This window comes from Alligator mississippiensis, chromosome 5, assembly GCF_030867095.1.
Source record: "Alligator mississippiensis isolate rAllMis1 chromosome 5, rAllMis1, whole genome shotgun sequence".
Taxonomy (NCBI): Eukaryota; Metazoa; Chordata; order Crocodylia; family Alligatoridae; genus Alligator; species Alligator mississippiensis.
This window is the reverse complement of record NC_081828.1, coordinates 68,179,171-68,192,699: the sequence shown is the minus strand read 5'-3', so window position 1 is coordinate 68,192,699 and position 13,529 is coordinate 68,179,171.

Genomic DNA, 13,529 nt, shown 5'->3' with positions numbered 1-13,529 from the left:
CCTTACAATTTATTATGACAAGAGAGGTACAAGTCTGGGCCAGGGGGGAGGGAACAGGCAACAACAGCACAGCATGGTTACATGCAACCAAAAGTCCTCAGTTAAATAGATAATGCAGACACAGAATGAGGCATCTTGATTACAGTGGCATTTGTCAGGTAAGGATGTCAAAGGCCCAGTACCAGAATTACTCTGGTGTCCAAATTATAGTACATAAAGAAAGGTCAAGCCTGGGATTTAAACTGAAATACTAAAAGAGAGGTTCCAAACTTGCAGTGAGAATGGTTCTAGTGAAGAAATGAGGTTTGATCTCAGTGCTGGCCCCTGAAGTTTGATAGTTTGGACTGATTTCTAAATTGTGATTGTTAGTTACAAAGCTTGGCTTAAAATTGAGATGATATGAAGCAGAGGAGATGCAGCATCCTGTTCAAACTATTTCAGCAGAACTGGAATTAAATCTTATTTCAAGGGAACTTGGCATTGCATGAGAGAGGAGGTCTCTAGAAGGGCCTGTGGTCAGAACAAACATCCCATTCCTAATTGGCCACAATCTCTCCCTGTTGTTCTGAAGAACATGGATCATCAATTTCCCTGTAAGATGGAAAGGAAGTAAAGCAGTGGTTTAGCATCCTATACATTATCTCTTTTTTATGATTACAAATAGAGCACTTATGTGCATTGACCCATATCTCATACCAGCCATCAGTAGCCAGATCCAGGCTTAGGTCATTGTTCCAGCACTGGATTAGGCCCTAAAGTGACATCAGAACCAAATTTATCTAACATGATCACTTGGATTGTGACATTTTTGTTATTGGTGCTTGTAGGTATACATGGCCAAGGCTTGAATGTCTGAGAGAATCAGACACACAAAGGGAGTGTTCTTTGAACCCTGAAAGAGCAAATGTTCATGCTTTTTTCCTGAGTGTCAGGAAGGCTGAAAAGATGCTCTCCATTGGGTTTAATTAAGCTGTCCTTTTGCTTGCAAGCTTTAAAAAAGGAAAAAGCTAGTTTATTCCCCATGTAGGTTTCTCCAAACTCTTTCAGCTATAATTGTAAGCTTAAATGACCCTCAGTTCTGCAGCACATCAACTTGATGTGTATAATTGATAGCCAAACATTTTTTACAGCTTGTTAAATGGTGAGGCTAAAATATAATATATATAATGTTGATTAAAGTGCTTTTGTATAAAGGGGTCAGAGACATTAGTGAGTTAAAAGAAAGTGTGAGCTCTGTTGTGGTACTTTTAGCCTGTATGCTTTCAGTTTCCATAATTGATACCACATGTCTACTCTAAGCATTTCTTGTCAAATTTCAGGCTGCAGATATTAGATGTATTTAGAATAAAACAAGCTTATGGTGGGGACACTATGCAGAGTGCTCAGCAATGTAGATTGCTGGTATTATAATAGCACTGATTATGAAGGGAGTAATTTAAATGACCACAGTAGCTTGTAATTGTGTGGTAAGATATAATTTTTTTTAGGTGTAAAAGAGTGCAGAGTAACAGTAAATCTGAAATGGATTAAAACAGACATTCAAATTATAATTGCCATGTAATTTTGTTTTAGTTATAATTTGTGGTGTTATTTTTATAACTGACATGAGACATAATATGTTTTTCAGTGTTCTGTGATAGCTAACCAACAAATGGAATCTGTCACAAAGTATTTGCAGCTCCTTTTAGTAAGGAAGGTTGCAATGCTGTGGAAGTACAAGCACAGACTGAAAATTTTTCACAGTGTACATCAGTGAAATATTTTCTTAACTATGTAATGACTTAGGACATCTGTAGTATAGAAAGTTATTTTGACCACTTCTTAAATATCTTTTTTCTCCCATCATAATCCAGGACTGGGCATGTCTATATGAGATGCTTACTGCGCATTAGCCTAATAACACTGCGCAGTAGTGTGGCGGTTAAAAACGGTGCTAATAGCCTACTGAGTAGTGTTATTAGGCTAATGCACAGTGAGCTTCACAAAATAATCATGTGCCAGCACTACTGTGCAGTGACTCTAGTTACTGCACATTCAGTTAGTACTTCATTAAGGAAGTACTAAAGTAAATGTGCAGTATCTAGGTTGCATTAATGAACATGTAGACATGCCCGCTGTATTCATGGATTTTTGCAAGTACACCTTTTTTAACATGAAGGTATGGTGCAGGAAAGATGCTGAAGGTACCAGACCTTTTCTTTTTTTTAAAACTAAAGATCTGGTACAACATGATTACAAGTACTGCCAGACACCTGATACTGGTCTGTTGCTGTGTGCCCAGTCCTAGAGGAGGCATCCAAAATGATAGTTTGGTCATTGGTCTTTCTCTGTTGAGCATGTCACCCAATACCCTAATAGAAGGTGTTAATTGTTGTGCATACACATGTTCACTGGGGACTGGTCACAAACCAACCATATATTTGGTGAGGCTACTGAACAATGATCAGTAACAACTTTCAGTCACTACTTGTCAGGACTATATTTGAAGTAGTAGCTTAGGGGGATAAAATATCCTGTATTTCATTTACTTGTATACCTAATTCTTCTTTTAGATTGCACTGGGGTGAAAGCCCAAAGAGTAGAAGCCGGCAGCTGAAGAGCTTGTATTTCTCATTATTTAAGTGCAAAAATAATTGTTCACTTGCTAGCTTATTTAATGACATTATAATCAGTGGGCATGTCTATATGAGACGCTTATTCCACAGTAGCCTAATAACCCTGTGCAGTAGCATGCCAATCAAAAACTGTGCTAATAAGCTACTGTGCAGTGTTATTAGGCAACTGTGCAGCAACTGTCACAAAAAACTGTGCTGGTGCTACTGTGCAGTATATGTAGTTACTGCGCATTCAGATAGTACTTCATTAAGGAAATACTAAACTAAATGTGCAGTAACTATGGGACATTAATGAACATGTAGATGCACCCAGTATGTTGTGTCATAAAAAATACATTGGTGCTTTGATTTCTTATGAAGTTATGTTGTCTTTCCCATATTCTTTGTTTCTCGTGGAAATATATTTTGTTTGTAATTGTTTGGAGAGTTAGTATTTCCATTCTTATTTTCATGCATGTGAAAAATCCTGTACATATGGGGTTTACTCTGTATGAAAATTACAATGTATAGAATTAGGATATTGTGATAGAAGGCATAGTTTGTAATTCTATGGATAGCTAACTTTTTTTAAAATATGATAAAATCATCTATAATAGATGGATATCAATGAGCTACCATTTTATGTATAGAGAGTAAAATACTAGGTTTATGGTTATTTATTTAAAACATCAAAAAGAAAGTTTAAGTTCCTTATTTATGACTGTAGATAACATTTCTAATGTAGAAATAACTTCTTAATGTTCCATTCTCTCCCCCTACCAACATATTTACATCTTTAACACATTTTTTATGGACAGAGTATAAGCAGGTTTCATTCAAAATAAATTCTTTGCTGTAATTTTCTGTTTTTTTACTTTACTATGGGTGCTCCTAGGTTGTTAGAGATATATACAGCAATAAAATTCTGCAACAAGGAATTTAAAAATCTAAATTAGACCAATATCCCATGCAGAAATTCTCATGGTAGTGATAATATGGCAGGAAGAATAACAACAGTACATGATAGGAAGGGGACACTTCTTTGAAGGGATTTAAAAAAAAAAAAATTTTGCAGACAGTGATCAGTTAGGTCCTAGATCATTTTTCCCTGGATTATCCTACATTATTTCTCTTCTCCCTTATTAGAAATTTCAATTCTGACTATATCATTTTTAACTTACAAGCTTATTAGCTCCTGGAAGAAGTTTCATTTAAGAAGGCAAAACAACGTTGAAGTTAGAAATGTGTTTGTGTCTTTTTTTCATGACTAGCCCATGTCTATTCTCTATGAAATTGATGTCAAAAAAGTATTATATATTTTCAGTGGGAAATAGAAGGCTGCCCTCTACTATCCTTGTCAGGACGTCGTATCCCTTTAATCATACTTTTCATTTCAGTACATTGAAATTTCCGTTACCAAGGACAACATCATAAATAAAAGTGTTTGTGAAATTTTTACCTGCAGCTTCCTAACTTTGTGCATTAAGCATGAGACTAGCAGAGAGGTGGTCAAATGTGAAAATTTATAATCATTTATTACGTACGGCTGAAGCGAGAAGGGAATAAAAGCGTGAAGGCATACATCTATAAACTGGAGCAGAAAAGCTTAAATGAAAAGTAAAGTGAATTTCTGTGTCTTGTCATAAAGTAATGAGAAGCTAGAGCTTTTATTCATAGCAAACCAAGATGCATTTACTCTCAATCTAGCTTTAGCAGTAAATGCTTCCCTGATGTATTGCTTTGGACTTACAAAGAAATATTTGTGCTCTACATAATAGTATAGTTAGGAGAATTACTGCATGGTTGAGAAGATTCTATAAAGGTTTATAGCTGGTGGTGTTACTGTAATTTAATCACAATGTAGCTAATGTAGTACTTTAATATCACAGGTTACTTTTTTATTTACCATTTATTAGTAACTGACAGAGTCAATCATCACTACATCATAAAAAAATCACAGAGAATTCTGTAGAAACCCTAAAATTCCAGAATAGATATACTGCAGGGTCTTTTACACACCATATTCCATAATGAGTTAAGCATCAAATTATTATTTAACTGAGTAATCATGTAAGTCAGGGTTCTTGTTTTCAGTCCATCGGCCAAAGAAAATGCTATGAATGTGTCATGCCATGAATACAATTAGTACTGCATATTTTGCATACAGAAAAGAAAGAAATCGTCAATCTATTACCAGTAATACTAGATGATGAGTTCTCAAGAATATTAAGAGCATTCTTTACCTGAATACTATGCAGTACTACTGGGTAGTACTGTCCCACTATGTTTCCATGAGTTTATCCATACAGGTCAATAATTATTTTCTCATTTTCAGGGCACTTTCTTTCCACAAAACTCTGGTTTTGTATCTCAAAGAAAGTGAATGTAGCTGTAAATACACAGCATCCAACCCTAATATTTCATCTGTATTAAAATGTCACTTCCTACCTGTAGTAGTAATGAGTTATATAAAGGGCATTTTTTTAAAAAAGATCTTATATTATATAAAATATTTCACAATGCACTTTTTATTCTAAGATATACTTTTAGAACTAAATATCCATCTTTTTATGCTAAGCATCATGGCTCTGCCATAACCAAAAAAAGTTAAATGTTATAGCCTCAGACAACAGGATGATTACATTATAACTGCATTACCTTTTCAACACTCCCTAGCTGTATCAAATTATGTGTTGTAACCACCACAGGAATGACGGTATGCAGTTTCCTTCAACTTGAGGGAAATATGCAGTACTAATCAGGCACACAGAAATGTAGGTTTGTCAGGTGTTGGTACATGTCCTGGGTACATTGCAAGGAAACATGCTGAAGACCAAGTGCCTTCAGTCACCTGAAAGGCTTCCCAATAAGTTTACTGGTGCACACTCTGGCATGGCTTATTGCTATTAAAGTATGTCTCTTTAAATTAAAATGTAAGGTAATGTAATCTTCACTATGAAAAATAGTTCTTGGAAGAAAGATTAGGTAAAATAAAAGGCAAAATGATATAAACACTGCTTTCCTACTATTTGGAGTGTGTTTGTGTGTGTGTGTGTGTGTGTGCATGAGTGTGCATGTGTGTCTTTGTTTAGCTTGTCTTTGTTTAGGGGTTCTTAGACAACTTTTTTGATTGAATCAGATCTGGCCTTAATGGTTTACTATCAAATTGATTTTTTTTTTAAATTGACTAGAAATCAAGTTTCTGGTAGATGCTTTTTAAATACTACTATTTTTCAAATTATATAAAAAATCTGTAAAAGTTCCATAAAAAAATTGCAAATGAGGGTTACAGGCTCCTTGATGCTTGTAAATGTTTTCCAATAAGGCAGAACCTGATACAATGTGTGTTTCTTTTTCTGGTTTATGTACTTTGTACATTTGGCATCGCTTTGGGTCCAGTCAGCATTAGTGCTTCCATGAACAGCCAAGCAAGCAGGCTCTAGTCCTGGAAATCATACCACATAGGTAGAGCCCTGTACCTGAATAGATCTCCTTTGGCTTCTAGACAGAAGCCTGATTTTCAAGCTGTCATTGCCCCCTTAATTTTCTTTTGCATAGGCTAACAGTAGACTGAATTGCCTTTGCAAACCACTACCTCAAATTGAGGGTATAATGCTATATGCAGGCAACTGATACCTTGCTTGCTCAGATTTCCTAATGAGAATTGATACTGCCTCTTGGAAGGTGTAGAACCATCATTTCCTTCCACAATCAGCCTGTTAGCATTCATCTGGCTGGTTAGGTCTGCAACTGAAAGAATTTCTGACCTTCAAGCCATTTGTGTTCTAACTGATTTAAACGGCATATATCTTAATAGACTGATACAGTTCCCTAGTTCACCACTGACCCTCACCATTCTTTTCCTTAGTTGCATGAATAATTTTTTTCTCCTTATCCCTTTCTTCTCCTTTATTCTTCTGAGCTCTTTTAATACTTCTCTTGGTGGAAAAAGACTCTTTAATCTTGCTTCATAAGAATGATTATGTTCTCTTCAGGTCAACAGTGGGGGCATCTACATGTGTGTTTTACTAAGTAGCTAATTAGCGCAGCAGTAAAGTGTCACTGTCTACACATGCACCCATATTAGGGCTCAGGAGATTAATTAACTCTGCTGTAGGATAGTACTGTCTGGGACAAGTACTATCCTACAGTGGAGTAGTTACTTGTGCCAAAACATGTGTAGATGGTGACCAGGGCTGGCTGGGGCATGAAGGAGCTACAGTGCAGGAGCTGTTGGCTAGCCCCACACTGTAGCACCCTTATGCCACAGCCAGCCCCTCTGCAGCACGTTGAGCTGGGGCTGAGCAGGCCCAGGCTGGCAGGCTAACCCTATTGGCCCCCTGCCAACTGGGGCTGCTCTACCCGGCTCAGTATGCTGCAGTACCAGGGGCACGTATAAATGCTGTGCCAGGGAGCAATAAACTCTGGCACAAGCTGTGCTGGAGTTTGTTGCCATGTGCTAATTGCACATGTAGATATACCCAGTGTGTAGAAGGTATTGGGTGGTACCTTTCCCTGTGTCAGTGGATGGACTATTTGGGTGTGTCCAAATGAGTGCATATGTGCCTCCTTGTGGCATCTCAAACTGGTATGCTGAGGCCAAAAACAGGTTTCCCACACTGCATATTTTAGCGCACAGTCCCTGTGAGCAGCACCAGGCCCTGGGTGACAGCCCGAGTGACCCTGGTGCCGCTTGAAGCCTCATGGACTGGCTCTGAGGTGATTGGGGCTGTGCCGCGCTGCAGGGGGCTGGCAGCAGCAGCCATGGCTGCTGCTGCTGTGGGGGTGAGCTGTGGGCCCTGTGTAGCAGCTGGGGCTCTGTGTGGGGGCTGGGGCCTGGTAGGGGGTGCATGAGGGCCATGGGGGGGGGCATTTGGGCCCTGTGGGGGCACATGTGTGCCATGCAGTGGGGGTGTGTGCCCTGTGGGGGGGGGGGCTGTGGCCCTGTGAGGGGGGAAGTCCATGTGCTGTGTGTGTGGGGGGTGGCTGCACCCTGTGGGGGGGGCAGGTGACCCACCCTTCCTGAGCAGCCCCCTCCCACAACCCCACTACACGCACAGTCCCTGCCCCACAGTCCACCCACAACACCCACTTCCCCTCACTCACATACCCAGCCACAAACCCCCACACAAGCTCCATACCCCCCCAAACCTCACCCCAGAAACCCCGCACCCACCCACAAACTCCCCCAATCCCCCCCTCCAAATTGCTTTACACTTGCAAATATATCAATTAAACATTGCCCAACATTGCCTGAGTATATCAATAAAACATTACCCCCTCTATATATAGTGGCATTTCATTTTAATAGTGGAAGAACACTATTTTGGGTATTTTAATGAGAGAATTTGGGGTTCTTATCAGAGAATTTGCAATTCATAAACAGGAAACACCAGGATCTCTGCTGGTGAGACAAGTGGTGAGACCCATGCAGAGGAGCCTGTCTAGGGCCAGCACCGGGGACCCAGCTGGAGGGCAGACAAGGTGGCTGACCTCTTGACCATTTGGGGCCAAGAGGACATAGTTTGGCAGTTTAAAGCAGGACACCGCAAGAAGCACATCTTCTGGGTAACAACTGCCCAGATGGCAGAGCGGAGGCATCCCATCCGGGTCTGGCAAGGGCGTAGCTTTGGGGCCACAGGTCCGCAGGGACGAATGCTGTTGTAGGTGGCAGCAGGTCAAAGCTAGACAGCAGCCCCCACTGCCAGACTGCCACAGTGGGTAGAGGGTGCAGGGGCCACTCCAGGTTAGGGCTGCTTCAGTTGGCACAAGGAGTAGTGTCCCCCAGATACCAAGTGGCCGGGCCTCAGAAGGTGCTGAGGGCACGTAGCCCATAGCTGCTTGCCAGGGTAGTTTTTTATATTGCTAGGGCCAGCACAGGACAGCTTTTTCTTACTTCTGGAGCCAGCACAGATGGAACTGTGGGAACTGGGGAAATTTTGGGGCACAGAAAACCATTCCTTATGCCTGTGAAATAATACATATTCAAGTTGAGGGGGAAAAATCCATGCATTTATGTCATATTTGTCAAACTCTTTCTGAAAATCAAACTTGGACAAAAGTTTTTAAAAAGTTGAGATGTTTTGTTTCAACATTTTTAAACAAAACAATTCACCTTTAATTTTTAAAATGAGATGTTTCAAAATGTACCTACATTTAATTAAAAAAATAGTTTTGGAGTGCACAAAATGTTTTGTTTGATCTGAAGTGAGTGTTTTTGTCTTTCCAGTTCTGGCAGGAAAACAAAACAATAAAAATCATTTAGGGTCCTTTTGTGGTTTTTTTTCCATTTTAAATTTTGGTCAGTGAACTGAAAATTAAGTATTCTTACAGTTAACAATTTTCACAAGGGAAAATGCTAGATGCTCTTTTTAAAATCATAGCTGAACTCTCCTTTGTATGTCTTGTACTCAAAATCAAGAGTCTCGGGCCCATAACGTTTGTGGCATTTCTGGTTAAGCTAGCTCGTAATATTTTCTGTTGAATTGTTAGGTAAGGTTCCTAATTCTGAATTTTGTGGTATGAAGGAGGACTGCCATGGCCAAGCCCCTTTGATTTTGGTGTGGCAGGCAAGGGGACCACAGCCTGTGGGTGCACAGTGCAGTCTAAGACTGAAGGCAAGGTGCCAAATGCAAATCTGTCACACTGGAAATACATATATTGTGTGCCTTACATGAATAGACATTATTGATTAATTCTGTCATAGCCAGTAAAAACCCAGCTTGGCTTTTAGGACTACATACAGCACTACCACTTAAAAGAACTTTAATTGTAAACATCTGTGGCAGAGGCAAAAAAAAAAAAAAAGTATGGCACCCCACAAAACAGGGCTGTCCAACTTCCAGGGAGCTGGGAGCCTCACACTACATGAGCCACATCTCCAGGGGACCCACTCCCCACCTGCTGTTCACAGAGTGTGGCTCTCCCCCATCTGTCAGCTACTCGCTACTGCACGTGGGCCCACCCAGTACAGGCATGAAGCCCATGAGCTCTCAGTTGGACAACCTTGCCATATAACATTTCAGATTAGAAACTCATTTTAAACCATTTTCCATGTGCCAACCACATAAAATAGTTAATGTATTTATTTTAGAACAATGTACTGTATATTTACACCTAGAGAAAACTTTGGAAACATCTGATTTCTTTCATTTGCTACATAGGATCGTAGTAAAGTAGGGCTGGAAGAAAAACAATGCAGTCAGCTAGTCCAGCCCCCTGCTCAGGGTAGGATCATTCCTGACAAACATCCCAGCCAATTATTTGTTTAACTTGCTCTTGAAAACTTCCAGGGATGGAGATGCCACTATTTCTCTAGGTAGCCTAGAGGTCAATGCTTGACCACATTCAGAGTTAGAAATCTCCTCCACATCTTCAACTTACATTTCCTCTGCTGCTGAGTCCATTGCTTCTAGTCCTGTCTCTTTTGGCCACAGAGGAAAGCCCATTTCCATCCTCTCCATAATCACCCTTCAGGTATTTGAGGACTGTTATCAAATTCCCCCTCAGTCTTCTCTTTGCTGGACTATCTGGACCTTGAACTCATATAAAAATATATTCTTAACGTTCTATACTCTCAATTACATGACAGTTTTCTTACTTTTTTCTGTATATCTAGTCCAAAGAGAGTTGATTTGATGTGTGAAAAATGGGGGGAAGAATGTAGCAAAACTGTTGAATCACATAATGGAGAGATTAGCTCTATGGAAACAGCATCTATCATAAATTCACCTGCCTGGAGAGAATTTAGATGGAAAGGTTTTATGAGATGTTTTTTCACCCTACTAATGAAACATAGGATGGATAACCTATTGTCTAATATATGAAAAAGTAAACAGTATCCATTTCTTCATTTTTAATGGATACTTCAAACTGTCTAAATTCTGTCCAGAATAGTTAATTATACTTCAAACAATCAAGCTAGAAAATTTGCAAGAGATCAGATTTACTATCTCACTAGTATTATGACTTCTTAATTAGTCTAACAAGTATTATTGGGTTTTAGTAGAATGGAAGTATATAATAGAAGGAAACTGCACTAAATTAAATTAGCTTCAGTCTCTGGATATTAACATGAAGAACTCCCACTGATTTGAATGTGTTTTGGAATAAGATCTAAATTATTAGGCAGTGAAAGGAAGGATAATATGATAGTTACCACTATACTAACAATCAGGGTAAAGATCCCCAAACATGTTGAAATGTCTCCCTTCATCTCATATACTTGAAATCTTTTGTAGACATTAAGATTTGTCACTTCATCCAAAGCAAATGATTACGTGAAAATATAGAATTGCCCACAACAATGACACATCATATTCTGATTGTATTCTAGTTTACTTACAATAGGAAATCTGTATCTCAGTAGAAGTTTAAACCTTCCATTTCCCAGAAGCCAAATTTTGTCTTCTTCCCTGCTCACATTAAAGAGTAGTTCATTTCATAGATAATCTCACTGACATGAATTGAGTTAGCTGTGTTGTAAGGTAGTGTGTGTGTGTGTGTGTGTGTGTGTGTGTGTGTGTGTATGTATGTATGTATGTATATATGTATACATATATAATATAGTATGAGGTTTTAAAACTTATATAGAAATTTGATCAGATTAAGCAAATAAAAATATGTTAATGACTGAATATAACCTTCCCCCTCAAGTGGGATAAATCAAAATAGTTTTAAAAGTTCTTCAACATATGAAATAATAACATTAATAATATTACTTGTATTATTCTTAATAATAATAATAATAATAATAATAATAATAAAACTTTCACTTCTGTGCTGATACCAAGCAAGAGAAACAGTGGTTTGCAAGTTATAAAAAGTAGGCATGTAGGATGAAAACATCCCTTCAATCAATGTAGAGCATAGCAAGTAGAAGACGTAGGGCTAGAACCATATGAAAAAACCGCAGAAGACAGTGAGGAGAGAACACATCAGTAGTGTATCCATTCTAACGAGTATGTGCGTGTATGGGAGAGAGCTTTGACTGAATTGTAAAAAGTTGTGAGGGTGAGGGGAGCTGCCTCCTTCATTTCTCTCTGCATTAGTACCTGCATCCATCTTTGGCTTTCTAATGTCTGTGGTGATGGAGTAATTTTATTTTTTAATTAATTTGATTCAGGAAGAAATACAGCTTCATTTCTTGGCTTTGCACAGTCAGTGTGCTGGTGGAAAGCATATTGATTTGTAAGATGTCATTCTAAGGAGGAAGAGGCTCTCTAACCTTTTTTCTTCCTGCACCATAAGTTGTAGAGCCTGATCCAAAATTGAAATCAGTCAAGCCCTCAGCCCTTAACAATATGGACACAGATGTGTAGCAAACACAGAAATTTAGTTATCTTTATTATTCAAGACTCTTTTCTGAAATTTAAGTGAGATCTTATAATATCACTAAAATATCTTTAGCTGCCATTAACTGTGTTGCATAAGATCTCCAGGGTGGGGGTTTATGTCCAGCAATACTGAGCATATGTTTACTAAACTATATAGAGAATCTTAGCTGCTCTTTTGTGTTTTAGGCTCCATTGTATTATATGCATGTTGTTTCATCCAAAATTGATCCTAAATTCCTGTGAAGCTCATTAGCAGGACCTATTTTTGAGAATGTCCGTGTAATTGTTTTTATTAGAGATTTTATAAAAATACTAGCCAATTGCCCATCAAGAATGATGGGGTGGGGAGGGCAGGGATGGAGCCCCATGCCCCCTCCTCCTGGTTGGGGTCCAGGCCTGTTCCCCCACTCTCCGCCGCAGCAGCAGGGGGAGGGGAGGAGCAGGCCCGGGCCCAATGCAGGGGAGGACCAGGCCCAAGGGTGGGGAGAAGCTGGGCCACAGTGGTGTGGGGGGGAGAGCAGCGGGTCTGAGCCAACTCGGCAGTGGTGGGGGGCCAGGAGGAGCGGGCTTGAAGTTGACACGGCAGGGCCCCCTCCTCCCCTCCCCCAGCCACTGCTGTGTCGGGCTACATTGGTTTGGGCCCACTGCTCCCCACACACCGCCGTGTCAGACCCGCTCCCCTCCCATGTTGGGCCCACTCCCCCCCTGCGTCAGGCCTGGGCCCACTCCTCCCTTTCCCCCACCACTGTGGCACGCCTGCTCCTCCCCCGCCCCTGACATTGGGCCCTCTCCTGCCCCCACTGCCACCAGGTCGGCCCTGCAGGCAGTGATGACAGAAGGGGAGAGGGGTGGGCCAAGGCCATCACCGGTGTCCTTGCCCCTTGCCGCGTCCTGACCCTGCTCCCTTATCACCTCTAAGGAGCAAGAGGGGGGTGAGGCCAGCTGTGTTGGCCTTGCTCCCCTGCTCCATCCCCTTTGTCCTCGCCATCATGGCAGCACGTTGCCACCTGTCTGAATGCTTCTTCGCACTCTATTTGGCTATTTCTCAGCCAATCAGAGAGCAAATAAAATGTTACAGACAGACAAACAGTAAGGTTGTAAAGTATTTTAGGTTTTTAGGTATTAAGGCTTTTAGAATATTAGAATTCTAGTAGACTTTCCAGGTCATTTCAAGCGTTACCAACTCTTTTGTTTGGAGGATTAAAATCTGCCTTTTGTAAAGAGTCATTAAAACTGCTCACTGCTGAAGAGAATGCTAGCATTTTTTAAAACTTAAAAAAAGTTTTAAAGTTTTTTTTCTGCTTTTTCACTGCCATTATCAGGTAAAGTGGTCTATGTGGCCGTGTGCAATTTCCAACTGTAAAGGACAGAACTTGAACAAAATTGGCCTGTGCACCTAGGTTCTGTGGACCTCTTGCTGTGAGAGAATGTAATGATGCCCTGCCGAAGGATCCGATCTTTTTATCTCCATTTTAGCTGAGTGTTTCACAGACAATGAAATTATTCTCCTAATATAAAGTGGGCATGTCTATTTGAAGTTTATTTCCTACCTATGGGGACTTTTTACCATCTTGTACCATCTACCCTTTTCCCAGAGCCT